Raw genomic sequence first — 17548 nt, forward strand, 5'->3', positions numbered from 1 at the left:
ACCGTCCCCCTCCCAACCTGAGTACTTAAACCCAATTGTCCCCGGTACCGTGGGTGAGCAGTGGAAGTGACGACCCTGCTCACGTATGCAGCTCCTCTCTGCTTGGCTGTTGGGGGCAGTCTCTCGAGCCTTGGATAGGGGGGTCCAGGCCTCGTCTGTCGGCGGCTGACGTCGGGTTCCGCGAACTCACTCAGCACAGCGATCAGGTTCCTAGTATCCTCAGCAGGCACAGCACTCGAGTCACAACTGTGAGGGATCCGGAGCTCTTTTACCGGTGCCCGGCTGGAGCACCTCTCAGGCCTCTGGATTTGGCCTGTCACACGGGGTTTCTCAGGACGCAGGGAGCACGTCTGCTCCTCTCTGCTGCTTGGCGCCAAAGACCCCTCAGGTTTGGCGCGCTGGCCTCTTATCTCTCTGAACTCCTTCCTGGAAGTCACCTGATCGGGTCCAGCTTCTGAATCTCCCCTGCCTGCAACTTCCTTTGTGTATTTTGGTTCCGCTTGACTGTCTCTGGCCAGTAGATGGCAGTCTCGCTCCATCCTTGAAACGTCATGTTGAAGTTCTGTTACAAGCTTTTTAGCTCGTTCTACACAGCAAGAAGGCACTCATGTGTGTTGCACATCCAGGAGCACCAAGTCCCTGTTGTGTTGGTGGCGAGGTAACAATCATGATTCCTTCCTCTGTCCTCTCCCCCCAACCTCGCACAACAGAAATGTGATCAAGGTCTCCCTCATCTGATGAGTCTTCCATCAGTTCGTCCTCCACTTCTTCCTGGGCTCCTGCACCTTCCTCACTAGTTTGGCTGCTACCATGCGCCCTGGTAAAACCATCTCCCCCACCCTCACATGCCTGCTGCCTTGGTGCTGCCGACCGTCTGGACCTTGCAGATGTTAGCCCTTCCGCATACAACTCCTCCTCCTCTACTTCCTCCACCTCCTCTTGTGCAACCACCTGACTCCGAATTCTGTTTAACATGTGCTCCAGCATGTAAATCACCAGAATAGTCATGCTGATAATGGCATCGTCAGCACTAAACATCTTCGTCGCCATTTCAAAACTGTGCAGAAGGGTGCATAGGTCCCTGATCTGAGACCACTCCTCCAGCGTGATTTGCCCCACCTCTGGATCTCGTTGGCCCAGGCTATAAGTCAGAACGTATTGCACCAGGGCTTGTCGGTGCTGCCACAGTCGCTGCAACATGTGCAGAGTTGAATTCCACTGGGTAGGCACATCGCATTTTAGCCGGTGAAGTGGCAGGCCCAACGACTTCTGTAGAGATGTAAGTCGTTGAGCTGAGGGATGCGAACGGCGGAAGTGAGCACACAGCGACCGTGCCCTCTGCAGAAGGCCATCTAGTCTGGGATAGTGGGCTAAAAATTGCTGGACAACCAGGTTCAACACGTGAGCCATACAAGGCACGTGTGTGACATTGCCCCAGCGAAGGGCCGCACCCAGGTTTGCAGCATTGTCGCACACGGCCTTCCCTGGTTTCAGGTCCAGTGGAGACAACCATTCATGAAATTGGTTCTCCAGAGCTGACCACAACTCCTCAGCTGTGTGACTCACATTTCCCAGACATTTCAAAGTAAAAACCACCTGATGACGTTGAGCCCTACTGCCAGCATAGTAAGGAGGTGTGCAGGATCCCTTCTGCGCAGTTAGAAAGCTTGTGGCATGACCAGACAGGCTTTGGGTGCAGGTGGAAGACCGAGAGGAGGTTGAGGAGGCAGAAGCAGTGGAGGAACTTTGACATAAAGAGGATTGACGCACAACTCGTGGGGACGGCAAGACTTGGACAGCAGCCCCTTGTCCTGCTGTCACCATAGTTACCCAGTGCCCAGTCAGCGACATGTAACGCCCCTGTCCATGCCTACTCGTCCAAGTGTCTGTGGTGAAATGCACCCTGTCACACACAGAGTTTCTCAAAGAAGCGGTGATGTTGTGTGCGACATGCTGGTGGAGCGCAGGCACACCTTTCTTTGAGAAGTAGTACCGACTGGGCATCTGGTACTGGGGCACTGCGACGGACATAAGGTCTCGAAAATCCTCTGTGTCCACCAGGCGGAAAGGCAGCATTTCTGTAGCCAAGAGCTTGCAGATGGTGAAATTCAACCTCTTAGCTTTCTCATGGCTAGGAGGAAATGGTCTTTTACTTGTCCACATCTGAGGGACCGAGGGCTGGCTATTGTGCTTAGACGGGGTTGATAAGGGTGTCCCTGGCAAACTGCCGGTCTGTGAGGAAGATGCAGGCGGACATGTTAGGTTGCCTTGATCCAAAGGTGGTGCTATCGATGTCGGACAGCGCTCAACACCAGCTGGTGTTACCACCTCCAAAGAAAATGATGACCTGCCAATCACGCTGGCTGTTGCGGGTAAAGAGGTGGCAAGTCTGCGCCCCAAAACAGGTGTGACTGCTGTCCCCCCAGTCACAGAGGATGAAGAGGCCGCGGATGCACAAGATATGGCAGACGGTGGTTGGCCCGGCCGGCTAGGCCGCATTGTAGCACACTAAGCTTCCCACTGCAACTTATGCTTCATGTCCATGTGCCGGTTCATGCATGAAGTACTCAAACTATGTATTTTTTGGCCTCTACTTAGCTTTTGTTGACAAATGTTACAGATAACACGAGTTGGGTCATTTTTATCGATCTGAAAAAATGCCCAGGCTATGCAAGGCTTAGCACCCATGCGACCTGAAGAGCCACCACGACTTGTGGTGAGAGGCAGAGTTGTGTTTGAGGATGCAGTTGTTGACGTGCTTCCAGTACTACGTCTCTGTCCAGGAAGGCGCAACCTGACCTCGTGGTCACTAGCATCTTCCTCCACCTCCTCTGCTGACCTCATCTCTTGGCTGACTGTGGGTTGACAGTAAGTGGGATCTCCAACCTCATCATCATCACCCTGTGCGTTATCACACCTGTCGTCCTCAGAGCCAACCTGTTCCTGCCCTGACAAAAAACTAAAGTTGTCGCTCCAATCAGGTATTTGAGTCTCATCATCGTCTTCCTCATTGTCTCCACCAACAGGAGTTACAGTTTGGGAATGAGGGTCTACATTATGGTCAGAACCTTCTGCGTCTGGTCCTGGATCCGACTCATAAAGATTCTGGGCATCAGTGCAGATCATTTCCTCGTCTGGATTCATAGAAGCGCTGGAGTCGACCTCTGATTCCCAGGCTATAGTATGAGTAAACAGCTCTGCAGACTCAACCATCTGTTCTACCTCATACTCAGACGGGCAGCTGGAGATTTGGGAGCTGTGAGGAAGCAAGTGCGATTGGGGTGACACCTTTGATGACTGGAGTATTTGTGATGTTGAAGTTGATGTGGAGGAGAGCCCACTTAAAGGAGCACTTGATATCCGTTGAAGCACCTGCTGTTTTTGTGCCTCATCTGGAATTTGTAGCGATTGGCGTGGCCGTAAGAAAGGGATCTTATCACATTGTCCGCTAAAAGAAGTAGACATTTTAGTTTGGCTGGAAGATGGTCTTTCTTCTGCAGATGTTACTGTTGCTTTAACACCTACCCCACGGACACAACCTTTTTTCCCCTTCCCAACACGCCTATTCCCCTTTCCACCAGCAGCAGGCCTTTTTCCACTCATTTTGGTGGTTAACTAATTCACAACTCTGGAGTTGTTTGCACAAAAAAACAATGGATGGGAACCGAGTAGAGTTGAGTGGCCAAACTGTGGTATCCCACACACAGCTAGAAGCCTAATATTTTTTCAGAGATAGATGCAGAAAAAAAATTATTTTTAATTTGCAACCTGATGGAGGTCAGTATAGATGGACTAATAGAGAAAGTCCCACACACTGCTAGAAGGCCAAATATTTTTTCAGAGCTAGATGCAGAAAATATTATATTCAGTTTGCAACCTGATGGAGGTCAGTATAGATGGACTAATAGAACAAGTCCCACACACAGCTAGAAGCCCAAATATTTTTTCAGAGGTAGATGCAGATAAAAATTATTTTTAATTTGCAACCTGATAGAGGTCAGTATAGATGGACTAATAGAGAAAGTCCCACAAACTGCTAGAAGGCCAAATATTTTTTCAGAGCTAGATGCAGATAAAAATTATTTTTAATTTGCAACCTGATGGAGGTCAGTATAGATGGACTAATAGAGAAAGTCTCACACACTGCTAGAAGGCCAAATATTTTTTCAGAGCTAGATGCAGAAAAAAATTATATTCACTTTGCAACCTGATGGAGGTCAGTATAGATGGACTAATAGAAAAAGTCCCACACACAGCTAGAAGCCCAAATATTTTTTCAGAGGTAGATGCAGATAAAAATTATTTTTAATTTGCAACCTGATGGAGGTCAGTATAGATGGACTAATAGAGAAAGTCCCACACACTGCTAGAAGGCCAAATATTTTTTCAGAGCTAGATGCAGATAAAAATTATTTTTAATTTGCAACCTGATGGAGATCAGTATAGATGGACTAATAGAGAAAGTCCCACACACTACTAGAAGGCCAAATATTTTTTCAGAGCTAGATGCAGAAAAAAATTATATTCAGTTTGCAACCTGATGGAGGTCAGTATAGATGGACTAATAGAACAAGTCCCACACACAGCTAGAAGCCCAAATATTTTTTCAGAGGTAGATGCAGATAAAAATTATTATTAATTTGCAACCTGATGGAGGTCAGTATAGATGGACTAATAGTGAAAGTCCCACACACTGCTAGAAGGCCAAATATTTTTTCAGAGCTAGATGCAGATAAAAATTATTTTTAATTTGCAACCTGATGGAGGTCAGTATAGATGGACTAATAGGGAAAGTCCCACACACTGCTAGAAGGCCAACTATTTTTTCAGAGCTAGATGCAGAAAAAAATTATATTCAGTTTGCAACCTGATGGAGGTCTGTATAGATGGATTAATAGAACAAGTCCCACACACAGCTAGAAGCCCAATATTTTTTCAGAGGTAGATGCAGAAAAAAAATATATTCAGTTTGCAACATGATGGAGGTCTGTATAGATGGATTAATAGAACAAGTCCCACACACAGCTAGAAGCCCAATATTTTTTCAGAGGTAGATGCAGAAAAAAAATATATTCAGTTTGCAACCTGATGGAGGTCAGTATAGATGGACTAATAGAGAAAGTCCCACACACTGCTAGAAGGCCAAATATTTTTTCAGAGCTAGATGCAGAAAAAAATTATATTCAGTTTGCAACCTGATGGAGGTCAGTATAGATGGACTAATAGAACAAGTCCCACACACAGCTAGAAGCCCAAATATTTTTTCAGAGGTAGATGCAGATAAAAATTATTTTTAATTTGCAACCTGATGGAGGTCAGTATAGATGGACTAATAGAGAAAGTCCCACACACTGCTAGAAGGCCAAATATTTTTTCAGATCTAGATGCAGATAAAAATTATTTTTAATTTGCAACCTGATGGAGGTCAGTATAGATGGACTAATAGAGAAAGTCCCACACACTGCTAGAAGGCCAAATATTTTTTCAGAGCTAGATGCAGAAAAAAATTATATTCAGTTTGCAACCTGATGGAGGTCAGTATAGATGGACTAATAGAACAAGTCCCACACACTGCTAGAAGCCCAAATATTTTTTCAGAGCTAGATGCAGAAAAAAATTATATTCAATTTGCAACCTGATGGAGGTCAGTATAGATTGACTAATAGAATGATGCTATGCCCAAAAGATTTTACTTCACTAGGTGCAGTAAAAAAATTGGTATTCTATACACAGGTGGTATATCTTGCAACACAGATAGGCTACTCCATTGACTAACACACTCTGCAATAGGCCAAAAAGGATTAGCTTTGCTACATTCAGCCAAATGCTGTGAAAAAAACTTGCACAGCACTGGCACAGACCTGCCTGGCAAAAACTGATAGGAACTGATGTAACCTAGTCCTGAAAAGGACTGCAATTACAATTAGTCTTTACTCCCACAATCTATTTATTTAAGAGCACAGACCTGCCTGATAAAAGTCGTAGGAAATGCTGTAACCTAGTCCTTAAAAGGACTGCAATCACAACTATTCCCTACTCCCAAGCTATCTGTAGATTTGTGCGAAAATTGGCTTGAAATTAACAAGGTATAGCGCACACAGCAACAGCGGTGCCGTCTAACACGCAGCTGCAGCAGTGAGAAAATGGTGGCGACGGGGAAAATGGCTTGGTCTTATAGGGCAAGGACATGTGACATACACTGCCAATGACACATGCCCTTGCTTGTGTGAAAAACAGCAGTTCGCTCCGTGTGTGCGCTGCTGATAGGCTGACAGACTGCACCTCCCCACTGCAAATGCGGGAAAGAGAAAAAAAAATGGAGATCTTCATTATTCCTGCAGAGATCCATCCCCTGCCCCTCCCCCCACCCCGCTGTACACTCAAACTGCGTATTATCATTAATTTTCATCATTACTGAGAAAAAATCCAGTTATGATTTTGGTGCACGAACAGTTATCGAACATAACCTCGAACAGCCAAATTTTTCTCAAATCGTTCGTGTTCGCCGAACGGCTCGAACACCGCCCAAAACAGCTCGAATTTGAGATTGGCGAACAGTTCGAGTAGAACAACGCTCATCTCTACTCCAGAGGTGCACGGATCCAGAAAAAACTTTTGTTGGTGGAAGTTGAACAATGTCAAAAAATAGAAAACGATGCATCCAGCACTAGAAATCCGGAGAAGTTAAATATCTAATTAAAAAACAACATTTAATTGAAAAAAAGAGATTAAAAAAGCATGATATTTAAAAAAGCGTGTGGTCAGGGTCATGCTCACTGACGCGTTTCGAACATAGATTTTGAACATAGAACATTACGAACAATCTATGTTTGAAACGCGTCAGTGAGCATTCGTTTTCCATTTTTAAAATTTGGTTAGAGCAGGTGTATGCGAACGTATAGGCTATAGGATAACTTGAATTTTCAAAAGACATCTTCATTTTTTTGTACTTGTTGGAAAGTTTCTTAAAGAATATTCCCATGAAATGGCTTTCTGACAAATCCTGCTGGAACAGTCACATGAAAACTTGAAATCTAGCCTCCAGCCTAAAATGCTCTATCGTAAATTGTAAATCAAGTTTAAAAACTAGACTAAAATTCCAATCTGACGTTATCTTAGATTTGGTTCTATGTCTCGGAATTCTCAACTGTTTCTTTAGCCTGGAATAATCTTAATCAGACACTAACATCTGGGACCCAGAGGTTGGACCCCACCTGGGCTTTGGAAATGGCATTAGATAGTTAGGGAGACCTGATAGAAATTTGCGCTGGGGTCCAGGATCCATAAACTGTAAGGCTATGTTCACATGTCCAGTAATCATCCGTTAGAATGGATCCAGAAGCAATCCGTTAGCAAAATAGTTGTGCAGACAAAACATTTTTGGCTGTTTTAAAAAAACTGATTACAGCTGGATCCATTTTTTTTTAACAGCCAAAAATGGTTTCGTCTGCACAACATTTTTTGCAAATGGATTGCTGCTGGATCCATTCTAACGGATGACTACTGGACATGTGAACATAGCCTAACTTAACTTTTGGGAATTTAAATTTTAGAACCTTAAAGCTATGTTCACACAAAGTTCGGACTAAGAAATCCAGCTGTTAAAAAAAGCTACTAAAAGACTTTGTTTTTTAAGAAGATTTGTTTTTTTATTGCTCTTTGGATATTTTTTTATTGCTTTTTTGTCAGTGTGTTTTTTGATTATTTTTAATTATAACATTAGGTGTAGCGATTCTGCAACAAAAACCGTGATAAAAACCACCTTAAAAACTAGCGTTTTTTTTTTAGCAACTTTCCCGTGGAAAAAAAGCTAAAGAATTGACAAGATGCTTTTTCTGTAAAAGGCAAACAAAATAAAGGGTGGACGCTCCCTTGTGCAACAACCTGTGGGACAAGCTTTTATGGAAAAAGGAAATGGTGGTACTAACTTTGAGTGGTTGTGCATGATAATACCTCCCACCATGAGTCGAATGCTGCTCCGTGGGACTATGGTCCTCCACTGTCCATGGAGATGTTCCAAGAATAGAGAAAGTTGCTTGTAGATAGCCAAAGCCGGGCACCACCTGGAAGAGGATGTCGTGAAGTCATGGTGGAGATAATAATGCCGTTGGATAGTTGGATAAAATCATTGAAAAAAATGTGTTTTGTCACATAATCTACACCTTCTTCAGGTTAAGCTACTTAAGAACCTAAGAAAGGTGCAAATCATGTTTTTATCCAAATAGAGTACGCCCTTTTTTCTTTCTTTATCTCCATCACAACCTCACGCCATCCTCACAAGCGATTTTCTTTATTTTAAGACACTTTCTAACATGCGCTAACATCATGAGAAAATTAAACAGACGTACACTACAGGCAAGTTTTATTCAAATTAATGGGAAGGTTGCTTCAAGTAGATTAAAAAATATTTTTAATGTGGATTTTGGCACAGAATCTTCACTAAAAAAAGCTTAAAAACACTCTTAGAAAAAGCCTCATCTCAAATCCTAAGCACATTTGCCTCTAATAAATTGTAGCAAAACCTCACATTTTGGTAGTGATTTCTATCACAGGTTTTGATGTGCTTTTCTTTTATCAAGGTTTATCCAGTGAAAGTGAAGTGACCGCGGGCAAGGCCGCGCGTTGATATCCATGATCTGGCCCAGCAAGATCCCCACACACAGACTCTACCTTGATAACCGTATCTTTACTTGTATATATTTTTAACACAGCAGAACACAATAAATGACAACCGTAAATGTTCACAGCAATAACGTGTACTTATAAGCTGACCCTCACTGTCCCTACTCACACGTTACCAGTCCTTTACTCCAGAAGGATGTGTCCCCCGTCGCAGGCCTGTCTATCTTTGCAGGAAGGCGTCCCAGCCGAAGAAAACAGGAACAGGTGACTTCGCTGAAAGGAGGGAATACTTCGGCCTCTCGCCAGAGGTCCCGCTTACAGTCTCTCTGATCCGGGTAGTAGCTCTTGTAGATTCCCTTATGTGGTTCACACTCCAGTAGAGGGGAGTGTAACAGCTGAATCCTTCAGCAGTGCGGAAGCTGGGGAAAACTCTGAGGATAAGGTGTCAGATAACAGAAACCACGTTGAGAGTATCCTCTATGGCACACACGAGGACCTGCACACCATCCTGGTTCCTTTCACAGACCACCTCAGACTCTTCGCACGCTTTGCTTTCTTTTTCACTTTGCTCATGTGACTCTCCAGGGAAGGACCCAGGAGACTCAGTCTTTTTCTCTGTCATCACATCCTGCGCAGGTGCAACCTCTGGCCACAAGGTGGCAACACCATCCTGCGTTATCATTTCTGTCACAGGCTCTATCTCAATTATCACAGAACAGCCAGAGCCTGCCAGCTCACTACAAAAGCACACCTGAAACACACCCGACATGGTTGTTACACCCAATATTATAACTATACACACATGAAAAATCACTCTGAGAAAAATGAGTCAAAAAGTTCATCAAAATAGTATCAGAAATGTTGTGTCCTTGGCTGGAGTCCTGTTTTTTATGTGTTGAATCATTTCAAAGTCTTGAAATTTTAAATCTATTAAAAAATGATTCTTTAATCTGTGGTCAACCCCAAGTAATCCTGTAAGCTAAACACAACTCTGATCCTCCAACAGCTGTTAATCTGTTAAATCCTGTTGTCAATCTCTGACAGACGAATTCAACACGCGCTGACAGGGGAGCACGTCATTCCACGATCCCATTGGCGCGCCCGTGACATGATCTCAGGGCGCTGATGGGTTGTCATCATAGCCGGGGTTTTGCTAATGATCCCCATGCCTGTTATTGTGATCCTCCTGTGAAAGCCAGCCCATAGCTTGCATTCATAGGAGATTGTGATTTCTGCCATTGTCATGTATAGCACAAGCAGTCAGACAATCGCAACTTCAAGTCCCCAAAGGGGACTATTAAATACAGTAAAAAGTGAAAAAAGTTTTTAAAAATAAGGAAAAAAAAAAGCCCACAAATGTTCATATCGCCACCATTTTGCCCCATTAAAAATAAAAGCATTAAAAAAAAAACAAATTTTAGTATCGCTGTGCTCATAAAAGTCTGATCTACCGAAATCTAAAATTAATTAATCCAATTGGTAAAGCCATAACGAAGAAAAAAATCAGAACGCAAAAATTACTTTTTTTTGGCCACAATAACATGTAATATAAGGAAATAAGATTAAAACATCGTATCTACCCGTATCAGTAAAAATGTCACCTCAGGGAGCAAAAATCAGCTCTCACAGCCCCATATTTACGAAATATTAAAACATTATGGGTCTTGGAAAATAGCGACAAAAACAATTTTTTTTCACCACTTAAATAAAAAAACAACAACTATACATATGTTGTTTGATATCTGCGTAATTATACTAACCTGAAGAATCATTTTGCCAAGTTAGTTTTACCATATAGTGTTCATGGTAAATAACCTCCCCTAAAAAAACACTTGTGGAATTGCACTGTTTTTTTGCAATTTCAACTCACTTGGCATTTTTTCCCGTTTTTAAGTACACTATCCGGTAGAATAAATGGCGTCCTTGAAAAGTACAACTCATCTCATACAGCCATATTGACTGAAAAATTAAAAAAAGTTATGGCTCTTGGAAGAAGGGGAGGAAAAAAAAGAAAAACAAACAGAAAAAAAATGGAAAATCGCCATGCCATGAAGGGGTTAATATTAAGGTAAATTATTTTGCAGCCATCTTTCATTTTACGTGTAGCAAAAAATTACACTTAGATGTTTGCATAACAGACAGTAGATCCTGAACAGAATCTTGTAATTACAGCAGTGTGAAAAATCATAATAATTTTACATTATTGTGCTGCGCATTATGACTTTATTGTAAGTACAATTCTCTGAATCGCTTGGCTGCGGCAATCTTTTTGTTTTACAAAGAATATGAAAACAATTTTTACTTAAATTTGAATATTTTTATTAAAAAATAATTTTTGCAATTGGTTTTTCATTAAACTCTGCTGACTTCTGTAGCTTATGTGTTGCACTGTCTATGGCTGGGTGCAGAAGTAGTTATAGGGGATATCCGGGACTTTCTGAAAAACAAAAACTGCCTAAGAACTAACAGGGAGTTAGTTGTTGCTTGCCGGCCTGTGGTGCCTGCTGCCATTCTTTCTCCGGTACAGAGCGGTCATAGACCGCTCCTGCCGAGGATTCAGCTGCCTCTGCTGACATCATGACTACAGAGTGGCGGATTCTTTTCGGCTCCGCTCTGTTGACAGGGCGGGACTTCCGATTTCATTTTGATTGACAGCCGGATTCCCGCTGCTTAACTGGGGGGCCGGCTGTCAGTCAGAATGATGTCGAAAGTCACTCCCCATCAACAGAAAAGAAGCCTCCGCTCTGTCGACGTGACGTCAGCAGAGGCAGCTGAATCGCCGGTAGGAGCCGCTCTGTGCCGGGGAAGAATGGTGCCGGGCACAACAGGCAGGAAAGTCCCGGATACACCCTTTAATTGACTATCCAATCAGTGAGCTTGTCAACTGTTATCTGATACTTCTGTGCTTCTCTTAGCCGATTTATGACCAAAAAGTTCAGGTCAACTTATAGAATAAATTAAGAAAGATTCCTCAAAGCCCAGAATAGTTGTGTCCTGAAGGAGTTTATTTTATCAAACAATTCCACAAGGCAACAACACGCTCTTTATATTTTTTGAAGAATGAACAGAGTATTTCAAAGTTTTTCCCTCCTGAAAAATTACACTTTTATATGTCGTTCCTACAAGACATCTCAGCTAATATAAACATTAATAGAAATTTACACGAGGCAAAGTTAACTTCTTTCTGAAGTCAGTCTGAGAAGTGAATCTGAATGATACTTTGTCATCTTTAATTCATACAAGTCCTGTCCATTAATGTAACAGAGCAGAAGTGTCCACTTTGGAGGGTCAAGGATTGTGAACTGTCCTTGCTTGGAAAACCATTTGACCAATCAAAAGACGTTTTTGCAGATTAGTATGAAACATTTTGATCTTGTCATAATTCATTCAGGCAGAACTTATAGAGTAGCCGATCTAGTCATCGAAGGGCATTTACAGTGCACGTACATTGTACAGTATATACTACTGGACTACATCATAAATAGCTGATGATATATTATAATGACTTTCATGTATAAGGCTGTAGTGAAGGAATAAATACGATAACATGATACCGCAATTTCCTCCGGGATAAAATAAAGTATATCTTATCTTATCTTATCTTATCTTATCTTATCTTATCTTAACATGTTATTGCCTTACAGCAATCAATTCAATGCATATTAGTAAACAGTGGATTTAATTGGTCATGTCATGGCGCTTTTTTGCGCTCTTTAAAGAAAAATTTTCACAAGTTAATCCGGCCACATCAGGGAATAGTGGTGGCAGAGCTGAATTTAACTTTTTTTTCAATTTGTCATCTTGGTTGCAGAGATATTAGCTTTTAAAGTTTAGGTTATAGTATATGATCAGCCCAATTGGGCATTACCAGAAATTATTATCTCGGGGCATGTACCATATTTTTTGAACTATAAGACGCACCCCAGGTTTAGACAGCTGAAAACAGGAAAAACATTTTTTTCCTATTAATTAAAACTTCCCTAGTGGTGTAAAGTGGAGGGGTCATTATCACTAATTTTAATATACTAGGGTAGAATAGGGAGGCAATAAATCTATTGTTGGTGTCTCTCTGAAGTGTTATACACACAAGACAGCTCTGCTACGTATCCACATATACATACAAACACAGCTCTGCTACATGCACATAGACACACAGATCTGCTATATGTGTATATATAGACACACACAGCTCTGCTACATGTGCATATAAAGACACACACACAGCTCTGCTACATGCACATAGGTACACACAGCTCTGATACATGTGTATATATAGACACACACAGCTCTGAAACATGTGCATATATAGACACACACACAGCTCTGCTAAATGCACATAGACACACAGATCTGCTATATGTGTATATATAGACACACACAGCTCTGCTACATGTGCATATAAAGACACACACACAGCTCTGCTACATGCACATAGGTACACACAGCTCTGATACATGTGTATATATAGACACACACAGCTCTGATACATGTGCATATATAGACACACACACAGCTCTGCTAAATGCACATACATACACACAGCTCTGCTACATGTGTATATATAGACACACAAATCTGATACATGTGCATATATAGACACACACACAGCTCTGCTACATGCACATAGACGCACACAGCTCTGCTACATGTGTATATATAGACACGCACAGATCTGATACATGTGCATATATAGACACACACAGCTCTGCTACATGCACATAGACACACAAAGCCCTGCTACATGTGCATATATAGACACACACAAAGCTCTGCTACATGCACATAGACACGTACAGCTCTGCTACATGTGTATATATAGTGTAATGCAGCAGCTTGCTAGCATTACTGTAAATGGTCCAGGATGTGTTTACCGGACCATGTACTTTCCCCTTTAACTGACTGGTCACATGACTGTGACATCACCCAGGTCCTGCATGCACAGTTAAGCTCTGTATACATGACTGGGACAGCACACAGGACCTATACACACAGCTGACTGATCACATGACTGTGACATCAGCAAGGTCCTGTCGGTATGTGGCTGTCTGTGCACAGCATATATAAATCTGCTTAATTTGAGACAGGTGTGTTCGGTGTGAGAGGCGTGAGGCCTGTTCCCCATGTGTGTGGGAGACCGTGATACCGTGAAGCCTGGCAGCCTGAAGGCAAAGACTAGATCCTGTGCGGATGCTAGTGGCCTTGGAAGGCAGCGGCTTTGAAGTGAAGCCTGGTACCTGAAAGGTCGAGCCTGGATCCTGTGCGGATGTCAGTGGCCTTTGAGGGAGAGCCGGCTTGAGTAAGAGTCATGGAAGGCAGAGCCTGGATCCTGTGTGGATGTCAGTGGCCTTTGAGGGAACGACGGCTGGAGACCCCTACCTGGGAAGCCGCAGAGCCACAGTGGTGGCAGAGTAACGGACTGAGACAGCTATACCCGGCAAAGGTAATACCCGGTGCTATATGGACATTGTGATATGAACATTGCTACTTTATTACCTTGCCGTAAGCTGTACCCTGGAGCAAGTGGGCCGGTGTGCCACTTGGCTCATGAATTGTTTATGTGTGTAAACCTGCCGGTGGCGGACTAAAATGAACTGTGTGTGAACAGCGGTTGATGAAGTGCCATAATAAACTGCAACACTGTGTGAAAAACGTAAAGACATTGCACGTGTGCATTGATTGACGCAGCGAAGCGAGTTACCCCCAGTATGATGACGAGCGCTGCCTTACAATAGACACACACAGCTCTGATACATGTGCATATATTTATACACACACAGCTCTGATACATACACATAGACACACACAGCCCTGCTACATGCACATAGACACATAGCTCTGCTACATGCACATAGACACACAAAGCCCTGCTACATGTGCATATATAGACAAACACAAAGCTCTGCTACATGCACATAGACACGTACAGCTCTGCTACATGTGTATATATAGACACACACAGCTCTGATACATGTGCATATATTTATACACACACAGCTCTGATACATACACATAGACACACACAGCCCTGCTACATGCACATAGACACACACAGCTCTGCTACATATGTTTATATAAACACACACAGCTCTGATACATGTGCATATATAGACACACAAACAGTTCTGGTACATGCACATATGGGGAAAGCCCGCATGCAGACCCTCAAGAGAAATTGACATGCTGCGGTCTGGAAAGACGCGCTGCATGTCAATTTCCGCGGGTGATCCGCAGGTGCCCAGAGACACGTAGTGGACATAGGATTTCTACAAATCCCATCCACTATGTTGTTACATCTGGCCGCTGAGGGTTTGACGCTGCATAACATGCAGTGGCTCTGGATCGTGTGGACATATCCTAATGCCATCAATTGGAAGCAGCGAATCTAAAAGTCAATATTGACTCTTTAACGAGCCTTGCAATATGACTTAGGATAATTGTGGAGCAAGAGCATACATGGCTTACAAGTCTCCTCATTCTGACATGCCAAGCTTAGCTTATCACTCTCCAGAAGGAAAAACGCTACCCATTAGACTGCTTTGGACACAAACCATAATGGGACATGCTGGGTTTGGAGTTTGTAGCCGAATTTGGGCACTTTTCAGACCTTAAGTATATTAGAAAGTTGGAAAACTTATGAAGTTGAGGGCATTTAACTGCTTTTTTTTTAAAGCTGGAAAAGTTCTTTGATGAAATGGGTGTAGTAAAAAAACAGAACAAAAAAATCCAGTAAGGAAAAGAATTACAAAGTATACAATCAATTGACAGACATAAAGAAGTGACCCCTCAATTTTACACCTGTTTGATATTGATGTACAGCTTGACTCGATACCGGAGGGGCTTTTATTACAGGCATAAGACTTTCCATGTCTAGCGATGTTGCTGTTATAATTATCTGTAATAGCAGGTACAAGTCTCTACTGGGAATTACAGGTCTGTAGTTAATTGGTTCTGACTTCCAACACTTTTAAAAACATCAAAATTTAGTTGGCAAATACAAAATCCTCAGGGATGACCGCCAAGGAAAGTTTTATGCATGATTGGAAATTTGATTTGCAGACACAAAATGCTCGATTCACTTTGCATAACGGCACTTTCTAACTGGTTATGCCTTAAGAATGCATCTATTCCAGCAGAGAAAACCAGTTATTATCACAAATCATTGCTCGATTCATATGCAGAAGCAATTCTGTAAGTAAGCACAGAGTCCTGACGGGAAGCGCGCACTTCAGACATATCCGGCTCAACACAAGTGAATTGTTATCAAAGCAAATCCCTTACCCCTAAGGAGAATTATGTATTGCTCTCTTTAGACAATATTATATTTGTTCTGCTGGAAATGAGAATAGATTTTCATTTTCTCTCATTTTCATTTTTAGATGAAATTAGATATTACTCATCTTTCTACTACTTGGATGGTAACTCCATTTACCTTCATGCAGTTAGTAACAATATTATCATAACAAGACATGGTGCAATGCAGATAAGCTGAGCCGCCAGATAGGAGATTTTACTGTAATTACCACGATCTTTGTCTATAGGTTTCTGTATGGTCCACTGATAAACAGTGTATATGGAAAATACACGCGGGGGAGAGGAGAGAGAGCGCAAGAGAGAGAGTGCGAGAGAAAGAGAGTGAGCAAGAGAGAGAGCACGAGAGAGAGAGAGCAAGAGAGAGAGTGCGAGAGAAAGAGAGAGAGCATGAGAGAGCAAGAGAGAGAGTGTGCGAGAAAGAGAGAGAACACGAGATAAAGAGAGAGAGCACAAGAGAGCACGAGAGAGAGAGCACGAGAGAGAGAGCACGAGAGAGAGAGCACGAGAGAGAGAGCAAGAGAGAGCGCGAGAGAAAGAGAGAGAGCAAGAGAGAGCACGAGATAAAGAGAGAGAGCACGAGAGAGCAAGAGAGAGAGCACAAGAGAGAGCGCGAGAGAAAGAGAGAGCAAGAGAGAGTGCGCGAGACAAAGAGAGAGAGCAAGAGAGAACAAGAGAGAGAGCACGAGAGAGCAAGAGAGAGAGCAAGAGAGAGTGCGAGAGAAAGAGAGAGAGCAAGAGAGAGAGCACAAGAGAGCAAGAGAAAGAGCGTGAGATAAAGAGAGAGAGCAAGAGAGAGCAAGAGAGAGAGCACGAGAGAGCAAGAGAGAGAGCACGAGAGAGAGAGCAAGAGAGAGAGAGTGCGAGAGAAAGAGAAAGAGCACGAGATAAAGAGAGAGAGAACAAGAGAGCACGAGAGAGAGAGAGCAAGAGAGAGTGCGAGAGAAAGAGAGAGAGCAAGAGAGAGCACGAGATAAAGAGAGCACGAGAGAGCAAGAGAGAGAGCACAAGAGAGAGCGCGAGAGAAAGAGAGAGAGCAAGAGAGAGCGCGAGATAAAGAGAGAGAGCAAGAGAGAGCAAGAGAGAGAGCACGAGAGAGCAAGAGAGAGAGCACGAGAGAGAGAGAGCAAGAGAGAGAGTTCGAGAGAAAGAGAGAGAGCAAGAGAGAGCAAGAGAGAGAGCACGAGAGAGAGAGCAAGAGAGAGCACGAGAGAAAGAGAGAGAGCAAGAGAGAGCACGAGATAAAGAGAGAGAGCACGAGAGAGCAAGAGAGAGAGCATGAGAGAGAGAGCTCAAGAGAGAGAGCACGAGAGAGAGAGCAAGAGAGAGCGCGAGAGAAAGAGAGAGAGCAAGAGAGAGCATGAGATAAAGAGAGAGAGCACGAGAGAGCAAGAGAGAGAGCACAAGAGAGAGCACGAGAGAAAGAGAGCAAGAGAGAGAGTGCGAGATAAAGAGAGAGAGCAAGAGAGAGCAAGAGAGAGAGCAAGAGAGAGAGTGCGCGAGAAAGAGAAAGAGCACGAGATAAAGAGAGAGCACAAGAGAGCAAGAGAGAGAGCACAAGAGAGAGAGCACGAGAGAGAGAGCAAGAGAGAGCGCGAGAGAAAGACAGAGAGCAAGA

At 43.1% G+C, this 17548-nt stretch overlaps 1 long non-coding RNA gene across 1 annotated transcript in view; it reads left to right on the plus strand.

Annotated features, from left to right (window-relative positions):
* The first annotated feature begins 13622 nt into the window (after positions 1-13622).
* LOC141171594 (uncharacterized) overlaps positions 13623-17548 on the plus strand; it is a 160445-nt gene continuing 156519 nt past the window's right edge. The window contains exon 1 of the long non-coding RNA XR_012252356.1: positions 13623-14062. This is a non-coding gene — a long non-coding RNA (uncharacterized lncRNA). The remainder of the gene's footprint in view (positions 14063-17548) is intronic.

Source organism: Phyllobates terribilis, unplaced genomic scaffold (genome assembly GCF_046119375.1).
Source record: "Phyllobates terribilis strain yellow unplaced genomic scaffold, ASM4611937v1 Scaffold_12__6_contigs__length_324123572, whole genome shotgun sequence".
NCBI lineage: Eukaryota > Metazoa > Chordata > Amphibia > Anura > Dendrobatidae > Phyllobates > Phyllobates terribilis.